The sequence below is a fragment of the Chiloscyllium plagiosum genome, unplaced genomic scaffold, assembly GCF_037043375.1.
Source record: "Chiloscyllium plagiosum isolate Xiang-an unplaced genomic scaffold, Cpla_swu_hap1 HiC_scaffold_9, whole genome shotgun sequence".
NCBI lineage: Eukaryota > Metazoa > Chordata > Chondrichthyes > Orectolobiformes > Hemiscylliidae > Chiloscyllium > Chiloscyllium plagiosum.
This window is the reverse complement of record NW_028270147.1, coordinates 78,147,250-78,161,286: the sequence shown is the minus strand read 5'-3', so window position 1 is coordinate 78,161,286 and position 14,037 is coordinate 78,147,250. Positions and strand designations below refer to the sequence as shown.

The following is a 14,037-nucleotide window of genomic DNA, read 5'->3' as shown; positions in this document are numbered from 1 at the left end:
GGAATCCCTCCAACAACTTGCCCACCACCGACGTCGGGCTCACTGGTCTATAGTTCCGTGGCTTGTCCTTACCACCCTTCTTAAACAGTGGCACCACGTTAGCAAGCCTCCAGTCTTCTGGCACTTCACCTGTGACTATCCATGATAAAAATATCACAGTAAGAGGCCCATGAAATCACTTCCCTAGCTTCCCACAGAGTTCTAGGACACACTTGATCAGGTCCTGGGGATTTATCTACTTTTATGTGTTTCAAGACATCCAGCACTTCCACCTCTGTAATATGGACATTTTTCAAGATGTCACCATCTATTTCCCTATGTTCTATATCTTCCACGTCCTTTTCCACAGTAAACCCTGATGGAAAACACTCATTTAGTTACTCCCCCATCTACTGTGGTTCCACACAAAGACTGCCTTGCTGATCTTTGAGGGGCCCTATTCTCTCCCTAGTTACCCTTTTGTCCTTAACATATTTGTAAAAACCTTTTGGATTCTCCTTAACTCTCTTTGCCAAAGCTATCTCATGTCCCCTTTTTGCCCTCCTGATTTCTCTCTTAAGTATACTCCTACTGCCCTTATACTCTTCTCAAGATTCACTTGATCTATCCTGTCTATACCTGACATATGCTTCCTTCTTTTTCTTAACCAAACCCTCAATTTCTTTAGTCATCCAGCATTCCCTATACCTACCAGCCTTTCATTCCACCCTAACAGGAATATACTTTCTCTGGACTCTTGTTATCTCATTTCTGAAGGCTTCCCATTTTCCAACCGTCCCTTTATCATCTGCGCCCAATCAGCTTTTGAAAGTTCTTGGATAATTCCATCAAAATTAGCCTTCCTCCAATTTAGAACTTCAACTTTTAGATCTGGTCTATCCTTTTCCATCACTATTTTAAAACTAATAGAATTATGGTCGCTGGCCCCAAAGTGCTGCCCCACTGACACCTCAGTCACCTGCCCTGCCTTCTCCTGCAAGGAATCAGAATGAAGAGGTGTGAGTGTTACCAGTGGCATGTGTAGGGAGAGGAAAGGCTGCCTTTTTTGGAGGGTAACTACGTAGTGTGGACACAAGAGAGCATAAGGCTGAGGGAGAGTGTGAGAGGGTTGGCTCCTCAAATGACTGTCCAATGATTACAGATGGATGGAGCTGTATCAGCCTGAAACGTGCTTTGCTAGTGAATGCTGGGACGTTACGGTGTGGGAACTAATGGGGACAAATGACAGAAATGGCTATTACAAGGGGGCAAAATTTTAAGATGATTAGAGGAAGGTTCAGAGGAGATGTCAGAGGTGGGTTCTTTACACAGAGAGTGGTAGGTGTGTGGAATGAACTGTCAGCAGTGGTAGTAGAGTCAGATACATTAGGGACATTTAAGCGATTGGATAGGCACATGAATGGTAGTAAATTGAAAGGTATTTAGGTTAGTTTGACCTCAGAGTAGGATAAAAGGTCGGCACAACATCAAGGGCTGAAGGACCTGTCCTGTGCGTACTGTTCTATGTTCTGAGTCATTCACACTGTTCATCCTCCTGTATCCTCTCAGTGTACTGTCTCCAGTTGGGAAGAATGTCATTTCCACTGCTGACTCCTTCCCACATTTCCATCCACACCTGTTTTGTAAGACAGAGTACGCTGTCTTCCTGCTGTCCTTGGGTGAGATCAGCTTCATTGTAGTCCCTCAGTCCCCAGAGCAGGAACTCCAGCCTGAAGTGAGCGGCTCAGGGAGCAGCCTTCCCTATTCCTGTAGTTTGCGCAACCTCAAAGAAGATGCTGTTGACTCCTGGTAACCCATGCTGTTGCCCCTTAAATGACAAACCCTCCCTTTTGGAAAAAAAATGGCCCATGCTCCCTAGTTGACCAGGAAGCCCCCAAAAAGGATTGTAATTCGAATGATCTGGGAAAGTGCAATGCCAAGTGGGCAACCAGTAAATCAGTTCTGGCAGTGAGAGAAACATTTGTTTCTATGTCAAATGAATGTTCTCCATCACCATATACAAACATCAATCAACTTTAAAATAACACAATTTCATTACATTTCCATTTATGCTTTCAGCAACTGCAGCTCACATCTGTCAGTTCACTTTTGAAGCTGACTTTCATAACTCACTCGTTATTAAGTAGCTTTGATGAGGAAGAAGGATTTCCCATACTTTGGAAAATAAATAAAAAAACTTCATATAAGCTTTTACAGCTTTGGTAAAAGTGGAAGAAAATCTTGCCCTCACACTATACTCTTCACGTGTGGAATTGCAAGCATTTCAAAAGGCTTCATCCACACGTGGTCCCCAAGAAATGTCTCAGTAAGGCTTTCTTGTAACAAATGATGCTTTGGATTGTGGATTTGGGTTGGCGTTAATCGATTGAATGGATCAAATGCGAAGAAGGGAAAGTTATCATAGTCCTACCAGACCGTAGAACAACTCTCTCTTCAGATGCTTTAACCTGAGGTCAGGCAAGGGGAGAGATTGAGAAGATGGGCTCTTCAAGGTAACCTCAGCTGGTATGGGAACTGAACCCACTATTTTGGCATCACTCTGTATTGCAAACCAGCCATCCAGCCAACCAAGCTGAATGCACCCCTAACTGCTAACAGGGAGACAGAAATTGATCCTGAGTGGTATTGCACAATAGCAAGGTGTTCCATTGGCTGCCCATTTTCAAACTCAGTGCCAATAAAGTCAATGGATCCAAATATTGGACAGAGTACAATATTGTTGCTCATGTTCATCGGATTTTCTATGGCATCGTCTAGGAAGAATAGGAATCATCTTAAATGCTAATGACCATAAGGATGTAAAAGAAAATTTAAAATAGATTTGCAAACTGTTGACTGGAAAATCTGCTATTTAATGCATTTAAAGAGTTGCAATAGTATTCATATCTAGTCTTATGGAGGTCACAAGTTAAACTCCTTCATCTTACAAAGAATAATTACTCAGTCAGCATGTGTTATTTGTATAGATTTCCCTCCAGCTTGTTTAATTTTATTAAGTATTATCATGTGTCCCATCACATTAAAATAATTGACAAATTAATCAATGCAGTTAAAAGATGACATACATATTTGCATTCAGTTTAAAAGTGCCATGCTAATTTTAGAATGCAGTGTGAGGTGAAATCTTGCTGGTTAAATACAGATGGTTTTGGAGATGGATGGTTGAGGTGCTTTGAACATAATGCATTAGAGCATGCCACCTGACAGGTTGGTCCTCCAGCCTAGTCTTGCTGAAGATGGGTAAGCAACAGGAGCGCCTACTTTTGGCTGTGGTGGGTAACCAACTGGTGCCAATTGACAAGCGACTTGTGAGGAAGTTGGGAATACTGTCAGAGGCTGACTGACAGTAGCAGGTTGGCAGGTCACTTGGAGCTGTGCAGAGAAGCCGCCTTTTTCTATCGCCCAGCCTCGTGTCTCCCCATCAATGGGCCCTGGGGCCATCCTGCAGAGAGTTTCCACTTCACCAAAACTGCAGCCATTAAATAAGTTTACCATTTTCCTAGAACTTGTGTCCTTCTGCTTCCAGAAGCAGTGCGCATCTCTCCCTGTGGGGCTGCTCGCAGGACAACTCTGCTTCCAGAAGCAGTGCCCATCTCTCCCTGTGGGACTGCTCGCAGGACAACTCTGCTTCCAGAAGCAGTGCCCATCTCTCTCTGTTGGGCTGCTCGCAGGACAACTCTGCTTCCAGAAGCAGTGCCCATCTCTCCCTGTGGGGCTGCTCACAGGAGAACTCTGCAATCCATCCCACTGGCCCAAATCAAGTACATGCCCCACCCACTTTTCTTAGTTTAACAGCACTTCCAGAAATTAGCTTTCAATTGTCTCCCGCTGGTAAGATCGCGTTGGTGGGCAACCGTGGTACCATCTCCTTTCAGTCACAACCTCAGAAAATATCTGAAGGTCTCACCCATAATGTGAGATAATAAATGTAGTCTAATAAATTGAACGATGATTGTTTTATATTGATACTGAATGAGTCCAGCAAAAGCAGCAAATCATCCTTATTGTGCATTTACAATGTACCTGGTGCAAGGCAGCCTTGCTTCACTCCAGTGCTAAGGTATACTGGAAATTAAGATTAAAATCATGCCTCCATTCTGGATTTACATAAAAACCTTAGTGTTGGTGCAAAGTAAAATAGTTTGCACTCAATAAACCATCACCAATGCATTGTAGTGGATGCTATTCTCCCATAACTTAAATAAATCAAAAATCCATGATCTGTTGGTGTAGTAAGAGGAGCTGTTAATTTCCCAAAGACTAAGGCAAGTAAGAGTCAAATGTTGAAGATCAAGAAAACAACACATTGTTTGTAGGTTCATGATCAATATGATTTGCACGAAAGTGGATATCACACTATTTTAATGCTGTCTTTCCTACAGCAGTTTTGAATATTGGTTGTTCCTTAATGCTGACTTGCAATTGCCTTGAACATCCATTTTCTAAAAGTCGCTCCAAATCTGAGCATAAGCTTAAAGAAGCTGAGCTTCTTCCTGATAAACAAGTAAGTTGACTGTGGTGTTACTGGTTAGTTAGGTTACGTTAGAAGAGTAAGCAAGCAACTCTTTAATATAACAAAGGAAACACAATTACCCCCTGCACTCAGGATTCATTGTCCAACACTACTAGAAAGTAATAAAAATAATTTACACCCACACACATGAAGGACGTGTGGAAATCCTTTTGCATACAGATCTCATTTATCTATTGCACAGAAATGTTACAGCACTGACATGCCATTCAGCTCAGCCTCTCTGTGCAGGCTCTTCAAATGAGCAATTCACCCAATTCTGTTCTCCTATCTTTTTCCTATAACTACACACTGTTCCACTTAAAATAAATAACTAATTCGCTTTCCATACCTTGATTGAACCTTTTTCCACCTCACTGTCAGGCAGTGCATTCGAGAATATAACCACATGCCATGTGATAAAGTTATTCACATACCACTTTTGCTCATTCACGTAAATCTGTGCCCTCACATTGTTGAACCCTTCATGAGGAAAATCTTCTCCTTATTTGTTCTGTCCAGACCTCTCATGACTTAAGTACAGTTTACTGAAATCGAGTCTTCTCTGACCCTCAAAGGAAACAAGTCCCAACTTCTCTACATTATCTTCATAACTGAAATTTCGCATCTCTTGCAACATTCTCATAAACCTCTTCTGCACACTCTCCAATGCCTTCACATCCTGCCTGCAGTGCAGCACCCAGAACTGGTCCAAAAACTCCAGCTAAGGCTGAACTAATGTCTGACATTAAGTTCTACATAACCTCTTGGATCTTGTACTGTGTGCCCTATCATTTCTTACTCTTCCCTGTCACCCCTCACTGGGGCAGTGCACTGGAAATCAAGCCGTGCTATTCCTGGAGTTGTCAGAAAAGATTTAAAAGTTTATCCAAGTACGCAAAATCCGTAGTTTAACTGTGGGCTAGACCAGGTTAGTAGAAATCATGGGCTTGGTTTCTGTACTGAACAAGAACTGCTATTCAGTACAAATAAAATAAATTCTAACCACAGGTAAACAACATATAACATTACTAGCTAAAACTATAAAGCATCCCCCATCCCAACACGCATGCAGATACACACAGATAACTCAAAGAAAAATGAATGTTATGGGTGGAGGGAAAGAAAGGTGGGGAAGTGGTTCAAAGGTGCCAATCCTCAGGATTCAATGGAGTGGACCTTTTGTTTCCCAAGCTATCCAATTCTCTGAAGTTTTCCTTCAGGTCTTTGGAGGTACAGCACCATAAAGTTTCTGCATTACTAGTTATAATCTACAGCTTGCAGCAACTGGTGGGAGAGGGGGGTTTGAGAGAGAGAGAGAGAGAGACAGACACACACACACACATACACCATCTGCCCTCTCAGCACTCCACACTTTTCTGGCAGGAGCCAATCTGATAACTGTTGTCAGGCTGATGGCCTTTGGCATCCACTACTGGTCACAACTCCATAAACCAATCAGCTGCCGGCTGACTGCACATCCCTTGGTGTTGGTCTGACCAAGATTTTCCCAGCTGCTTGAATAAAGCAGCAATGTCACTGCCACACCCATAGGCTTTCAGTAACTTACTTTTTCAATGCGTACTTCAGCAAAACAGCTGTACCTTTACCAAATTTGTAAAGGAAACCGTCAAAAGTGGCATGGTCAGCAAGAATTTCAGGCTGAAGGCAATCCTAATAAATGAATCAGTTTTGGCCAGCCCTAATTTCTTCATTCATTCTTTCATGTAAAACAATCCTTTTCTCAAGTCAGTCCACAATCATAAGTAACATAGAAAGTTGCAATCTTTATATGCCTCCACACGTCTTATACCATAATTCAAAAAATGCACTTCATCACAAGATACGAGCAACACAAGTAACAAAACTCAGGACTTATATTCATTAATCCTTCCTCCCACCCCCCCCCCCCCCCCCCCCCCCCACCCCCCATACATCCTGAGCGTTTCTTGAACCGTATAGCTTACTCTATCATCTTACATCAGGGCAGTACAGCTATAATTACATTATCTCAGCCAACAATGTGAAAAATCTTTATATTAAATGCTCAAAACTAAAGACTCCATCTAAAGTGTCATATCTAAAATTTTAAACTTTTCAGTGAATGCCAGCGGATTATGAGCAGAGTAAATTAATGTTTCTTTGTTACCATGTCCGGCACAGACTTCAAAGTGTTGAAGAGCCAAGAATATTCCCAATGTCGCTTGTCCTCATGATTGAGTGATACTGGTTTAGTTTCTTTGAGTAGCATCCCACTGGCTCCTCAAATCCCAACTCATCACCCTGTGTTAAGACTGCACCAACTCCCAAGTCAGTAGCATCAATCACCATTTTAATGAGTCCAGAGAAATTAGGGCTGGCCAAAACTGATTCATTTGTTAGGATTGCCTTCAGCCTGTCATTCCTGCTGACCACGCCACTTTTAACAGTTTCCTTTACAGATTTTTGTAAAGGTACAGCTGTTTTGCTGAAGCAACACACAGATTTCTCGTAAAATCCACATACTTACAGAAAGGATATGGGGGCTTTAGATAGGGTGCACAAGAGGTTTACCAGGTCACTGCCTGGATTAGAGGGTATGGCTGTAAGGGGAGACTGGAAAAACCAGGGTTGGTTTCTCTGGAGCGGTGCAGCTGACAGGAGACCTGATAGAAGTTTATAAAATTGTAAGAGGCATAGATCGGGTTGACAGTCAGAATATTTTCCCCCAGAATTAATATGTTGAATATTAGGGGCATGCATTTAAGGTGAGAGGAGAAAATTTCAAAGGAGATGTGAGGGACAAGTTTTTTTTTTACACTGAGAGTGGTAAAGGTTTAGAACTAACTACCAGGGGTGGTGGTGGAGGCAGATACGATAGGGGTGTTTAAAGGGGCTTTAAGATAAGCACATAAATAGGCAAGGAATGGAGGGATATGCACGAAGGGCTGGAAGAAGGCGTCATGTTTGGCACAACATCGTGGGCCGAAGGATCTGTTCCTGTGCTGTACAGTTCTATGTTCTATATTCCAAAAAAAAAACCCATAACTTCTAATTCATTTTTAGGAATAGAGAATTCTATCACTTTTGCTGCGCTTGGGGCAACACTCTACCTTGTCATATAGTATGTTTTAGGTAACTTACTCGGTTTCACAAACTCATTTTTACCTATATTTGTTCCTAAGCTAACCAACTGTAACTACTTAAACAAATCTTCTGACAGTTTCACGTGCACTCCTCACTATACATTATGACACTGTCTAAATAAATTACAAAATTATGGACCTCAACTGTGACATGATTAGTAGGCCTTTGGAACATAGTTGATGGATTCTTAAACCCAAATGCCACAACTTGACATTGGTATAGCCCATTTGGTGTGACAGAATTGGATATTTCTTTAGCCTTTGATGTTGATGGCATTGAATAGATTAACCTTGGAAAGGAATGAGGCACTGCCAACCCTATCAACACAGTTTTCCACTCATATAAAGACTGAACAAACTGTGGATGCTATAAATCAAAAAGAAAAACAAAATTGCTGAGAAAGCTCAGCAGGTCTGGCAGCATCTGTGGAGAGAAATCAGAGTTAACGTTTCAGGTCCGGTGACCCTTCCTCAGAACTGATGGCAGCTAGGAAAATGTTGATTTTTATGCAGAAGATAAGGTGGGGGGCAGGGGGTAAGGAGAAAACAATAGGTGGGGAGAGAGCCTAACAAGAGAAAATAGCTGGACATATAACTGGGTACAAATCTGTTTTCATGATGGCATTCAGCTTTCTGTAGACTATGCAGAATCTTGTTGCTCAATTTAGTTTAGGAACTAATACAACTGGTAAACTTTGACTAGGTTCAACTATGATTTCCCACCAGTTTTATACCAAGTAGGAAAAATAGAATGTGCATCGCAAGGACATCAGCTTTGCCATGTTACTGCACAGCATCGCTGGCTGAAACAACACAAACACAACTTGTCTGGCAACTGCATTCAATTGGGTGAAGTCAGTTTTAACTCACTGTAAATGCAGCAGAGTCCAGTCTCCCTTGATTAATTCCAAATGCAAATGTTGCTTACCAGTTTATTCTTTCTTCACTCTTCCTATTGTTAAATAAAAGCTAAGGCTACAATCTGATGGAAGCTTTCACAACACCTGATTTCCATTCAATCATGTCAACGTATTGTACTAGTATGGGCACTATGGGAAGGACAGCTCACCTTCAGACAGGGTTAGAACCATCATGTGATGCTAGGGATGCCAACTGTCTTTACGTTCATCCTTGTAGCTACACTTAAAATGATAATAGAGCTATTGCTCGAAGCATATGATTACAAATTGGTTACTCTATTCACAAAGCCGTTTCACTTGTGCCATCCATGTACCTTCAGAATGCCTTCTTTGTCCTCGCACTGTGTCCAGGTACAGTCGTCCCTGAGTGGAAGGAGCGTAGCCCATAATGGAGCCTGTTGCCTTTGGAGTTTTGGGCAAGTGACCCTGGCAGAGTTTGGCCAGAGGGCCCAAACATGCTAAAAGTGTCCTGTCCAGATGGAAGCTCACCCTCTTCAGTTTGAACTTCAACAGGGTGAGGGACTGCAAGCATAGTAGAGATGGAGAGTGGGTGAGAGGGAGGGAGGGAAGATATTGCATGCATTAGCTGGAGTGGGATAGCATGAGCAACTTGGTGGGAAATGGGCGGAATTGCAAGATTACAGTGAATGTGAGGTGGCAGAGACAGGACAGCGGTACTTAGCCTTGTACCAGAGGGTAATTAATCTTCTTCCTGTAATGTTGGGTATTCCTCCGTACCATAGGTACAGCAATGATCCAGCTGGGGAAGTTCAGACCAGGCTGGTAAGGTCTGATACTGTGGTCACCACTGGCAGTCCTGAGGAAAGAACATGTCCCTCTTCATCACCACCAGGACCTCCAGGTTCCTGTATGTAAACTGGGGTGCCAACTTTCCCATCAGTCAACTCTGCATGCTGCAACTGAGAAAGGCAATTCCTGACTGGCAGCATTTCAGCTGATGCACAGCTGGGCTTTCAACATTGAGTGAACAGCAGGAAACCCACAACGTCCCATCAGCTGTTGGAGAGTGCAAGACAGCGTGCGGTCAGAGCCTGGAGGCATGGCGCATACATCATGAGCACCATGATAACTCTCTGGGTCTCATGGAGAGAAATCCTTCATGGAAGTGCTTGAAACTGACACTGAACCAAATCACTGAGAAAAAATTCAGCCTGGGTCTGGGAATATGACTAGAGGGAAGTACTCAGTGTTGACCCCTCGTGATGAGTTCTGGGACCCATAGTTCTTTCTACATGTGGTGTAGAAGACGGAGCCAGGTTTTCACATTTTTTAATCCTCAAAGGCGACAGAACTACTTGATAAAACTATTAAAACAAAATAGAGGATCCTTGGTTTCACAAAAGTAATAACATTATGGTACATTGTTGGTTGGTTCCCAGCTTAGACTACTGAGTCATAGAGATGTACAGCATGGAAACAGATCCTTCAGTATAGCTCGTCCATGCTGACCAGAATTCTTAAATCAATCCAGTCTCACTTGCCAGTATTTGGGCCAAATCCTACTGAACTCTTCCTATTCATGTACCCATCCAGATGCCTTTTAAAATGTTGTAATTGTACTGTGTCCAATTTTGTATAAAATAATTTGGAAGGAAGAGATTTAAGCCACGGAGGTTTATGAGAATGATACCAAAGATGGTCAAATTCAGTTAGGCAGAGAGGCTGAAGAGGCTTGGGTTGTTTGACTTAAAGCAGAGAAGATAAAAAGATGTGAGGGCAATGAGGCTGCAGACAACGATTAAGTCGCCTGGGTCAAGCTCCCTACTCTAACGCATGACAATATGTGGATGAAAGGAAGCAGATCTGCTAGGGATGAGGGCACTGTCAGACAGGAAGGCAGAATGTTATGGAGCCTAAAAGTGCACTCCACGAAAATAATGAGAACCCACCATCAAAATTGTCAGATTTCTCAATTGATTCTAGATTATCACTGTCTGGACATCAGAAATGGGCAACTTTTCACTATCCACCAGTTTGAAAACAATTGTGGTGCTGGGGAGATAGGGAGACTTTTCATTTTAGTCAGGCTACTGCTATGACTTGTAATGCATTGTCTGGAGGGAGATTCAATCGTAACGTGCCAAAAGGGGATTGGAAAGGGCTCAGTTGCTGAGCTACAAAGAAAATCCAGGCAATTTGGAACAATTAGATAGCACTTTCAAAGGACTGGCAGAGAGACAATGAGCTTAATCGCCTCCTTCTGTGCGATACGGTTCCATGATTTTCCAGGTTTTGTGTGGGGAGATTTGATGTGTAATACATTTCACATCAGTAAAAGTCACAACTGATCAGAAAATGTACTTAGTAATATAACCAGTTGTGTATTTTGTGAAGTTTGAGCCAGTCATCATTCTTGTGAGCTTTGAAAAGACTGGTTACGTGACACACTGCTCTCAATTGATTTTGAAACTGTTGGCCAGGGTTGGCAGTAGGAAAGGAGATGGGAGGTTGGCTGAGTCAATTTTTTCAACCATCCTTCCTGATCCTTCAGATAAGATGTAGTGGGATATAAAAGCACGGAAGAAATGCATTTAAATTAAACGCTACACATAAATCCAGAGGCACTGACCTCAGTTTCATGCTGCTGAATAAAATCAATTTTTATACCGTGGTGCTGTGGTCTCTGCTTAGTTTTATTACTGCTGCAAACAACACATGCCCTAACAATGAAAGTAACTGAATTTGTTTCCCTCAATGCTGCATTATATTGCATTAAAATGCAATGAAGTGAAACATTACTTAATGCTACATTTTAAAAAAATTGTTACAAGGAGCACATATTGTAATTGATGCACTGTTTGTTTTCTCTGACTGGAACAGAATTTTACTTGCTGCAAGCTTGCAGCTTCCAACGTCGGGGAGAAGCTTCTGCCAATGATGTAGACACAGATTCCCCTAATTAATCGACAAGTAAGTAGACTCACCATTAAATATCTGTGGTGTTTGAAGCATGCATCCTGTGATAGTACCTAGAAATCATCCACAATCATTGAGTCACTCCCCCCCCCTCATGCTTCTAATCTCCATTGAGTAGATCCACAGTCCTCAACTGCTCTTCACATGTCAAGGCCTTCATCCCCAGGATTATTCTTGGAAATCTCCTTTGGATCCCCTCCAAGGCTAGCACATCCTTCCTTAGATATGGGGTCCAAACCCACTCAGTATTACACAGCCTCAGCAGTACATTCCTGCTCTTGTGTTCTAGCCCTTTTGAAATGAATACTAACATTGTATTTGCCTTTCTAACTGCCACCTGAAACTTCATGTTACCCTTGAGAAAATTTTGAACCAGGACTCCCAAGTCCTTTTATACGTCAGACATCTGCAGCCTTTCCCCATTCAGAAAATAGTCTATGCCTCTGCACACTTTTGTACATAGCATTCCATATGCCACTCCTTTGCCCATTCTCCTAGCCTGTCCTTCTGCAGCCTCCACAGCTCTTCAATACTACCTGTCCCTCAACCTATCTTTCTGTCATCTGTAAACTTAGCAACAACGCACTCAAGTTCCATCATCCATTAATGTATAACATGAACAGTTGTGATCCCAACACTGACCTCTGCGGAACTCCACTCATCACTGGCTGTCATCCTGAAAAAGATCTTTTCATGCCTACTCTCTGCCATCTGCCAGTAACCCCATCTACCTGTCATTGGGCACTCAGGAGCCCAGGTTCAGCTGCCAACACTAAGATGCAAGCTATCTCCATAATGGCTCCTCATGTAAAAGCACTGCTATGGATTTATTGCAAACATTTTCTCTGGTGGGTAATTTCTTGAAAGTGTAAAGGACAACCAGTTTTTTTGGCAATTACTGGGTTGTTCTTTCAAAGATCCAGTACAGGCAAGGTCACTAAAATCTCCTTCAGTGCTATATTATTACATGAACTTTGGGGGTCTTGGTTTTCTGCAACCAATCCTGAAACTCTCCCCCATTGATGTTCATTACTTTCCGTTCAGAGACTAATACGTCATGCCACTTTTGGATTTATGATCCCTGTCTATTAACTCTCCCCCTCCCGGTCCTCCACAATAGGAGTCACCTCCTTCTTGTTACAGGTTCCTCACAAAGTCAAACAGTTAATGCTGGAAACAGGGCAGCTGACTTCCTGTTGCTTTCCATTAGATTCTGCCCAACTCTCTCAAGAGTTATAGAAAGAGTCTAGAGAAAATTCAGGGTCATAATATCTGGGAACAGAATTAGCTAAAAATAATATATAATTCAAAGAACCAATTTGAGATTTCAGAGCAATCTCTTGGAATGAAAGTAATCTTTAAAACACCGTAGGTATACAATATTATTCTGGCCACTAAGAAATCGTGACAATTTATTCAGCAACATCAGCAAGGCCAACTAGAACATACAGTTGCTTAGTTACCATCCAGGGCTTAACACTGATTATTATTGAATGCAAATTTCTGAAGAATTAAAACTAGCAAAGAATCTCATTTCTCAGTTACACAAATATTCACACTTAAGATTTAATAAAACCAATAAAATTTGCCAAATAGTGAAGGGCCAAGATGCAGAGTATGCAATGCCATCGGGATTGAAAGACTAAATGGGATGGTGAGATCAATCAGCAAGTGTTGTTAGATGATGCCAAACAGGCAATAAAGGGAAATCGTCTGCTTGGTACTTTTTGGAAGTGGATTTTTGGAAGTTCAGTACCCTCAGCCTGTGAATATGCATGCAAAACAAAAGCAAATTTATATTCTAATTTCTGAATAAATCAAAAGCAGAGAAAAATGAGGAGCTCTGAAGGTTTACTATCTTTGGTCTGCCTAAAGGTAGCAATGTGATTGCAAATTCTCTTATTTCAACAGTGCATGTGTTTGTTCTCCCCATTGTATAAGAGGACTGTTCAGTGGAGCAGCAACCACAATATTATTAATGAGACTGAAATGCAAAAAGTTACCATAGAGAGAGAGAGAGAGAGATTAGAGGATGGCAAATATTTTCTAACATTCGACACTTCTGATGCAACACACATATTTGTCTTTCTGCCTGTTCTGTAGATTCTGAGTCTCCTCTGCCATAAAGTCAAAAGGCAAACAGTCTTACCAAACCATAGGGCTACTCCCTTAAGACAGAGAGATGACTGGTGGTTAGTTTGACTCAAGGGTCACCATATCTCAGACAAGGGGAGAGGTTGAGAAGAAGAGTCCTTTAGGGTAACCTTAGCTGTCACTCTGCATCACAAACAAATAGTTCAGCCAACCAAGTAAACTGGCAGCCAAGAATGAATATTTTTGTAAAACTAAATAGCAGCAGATGGCTTTGATCCATCTGGGTTACAGGTCTAGCATACTTACGCTGTGCCACTCTGCTTGAGATCTTCTGCTGAACCCACATTTCAAGAGCTATTATTACTTCTCTTATTCTCTTTTTGCAGAGTCCAACTCTGACATCTATAGACAGCAACAGAGTACAATACCTAACTGTTCTAGGTCTGGTCAG

The 14,037-nt window shown here is 42.0% G+C and overlaps 1 protein-coding gene across 3 annotated transcripts in view; it reads right to left on the bottom strand.

Moving 5' to 3' along the window:
• kcnt2a (potassium channel, subfamily T, member 2a) overlaps positions 1 to 14,037 on the bottom strand; it is a 712,068-nt gene that overhangs the window by 186,259 nt on the left and 511,772 nt on the right. The gene's annotated exons all lie outside the window — the stretch shown is intronic.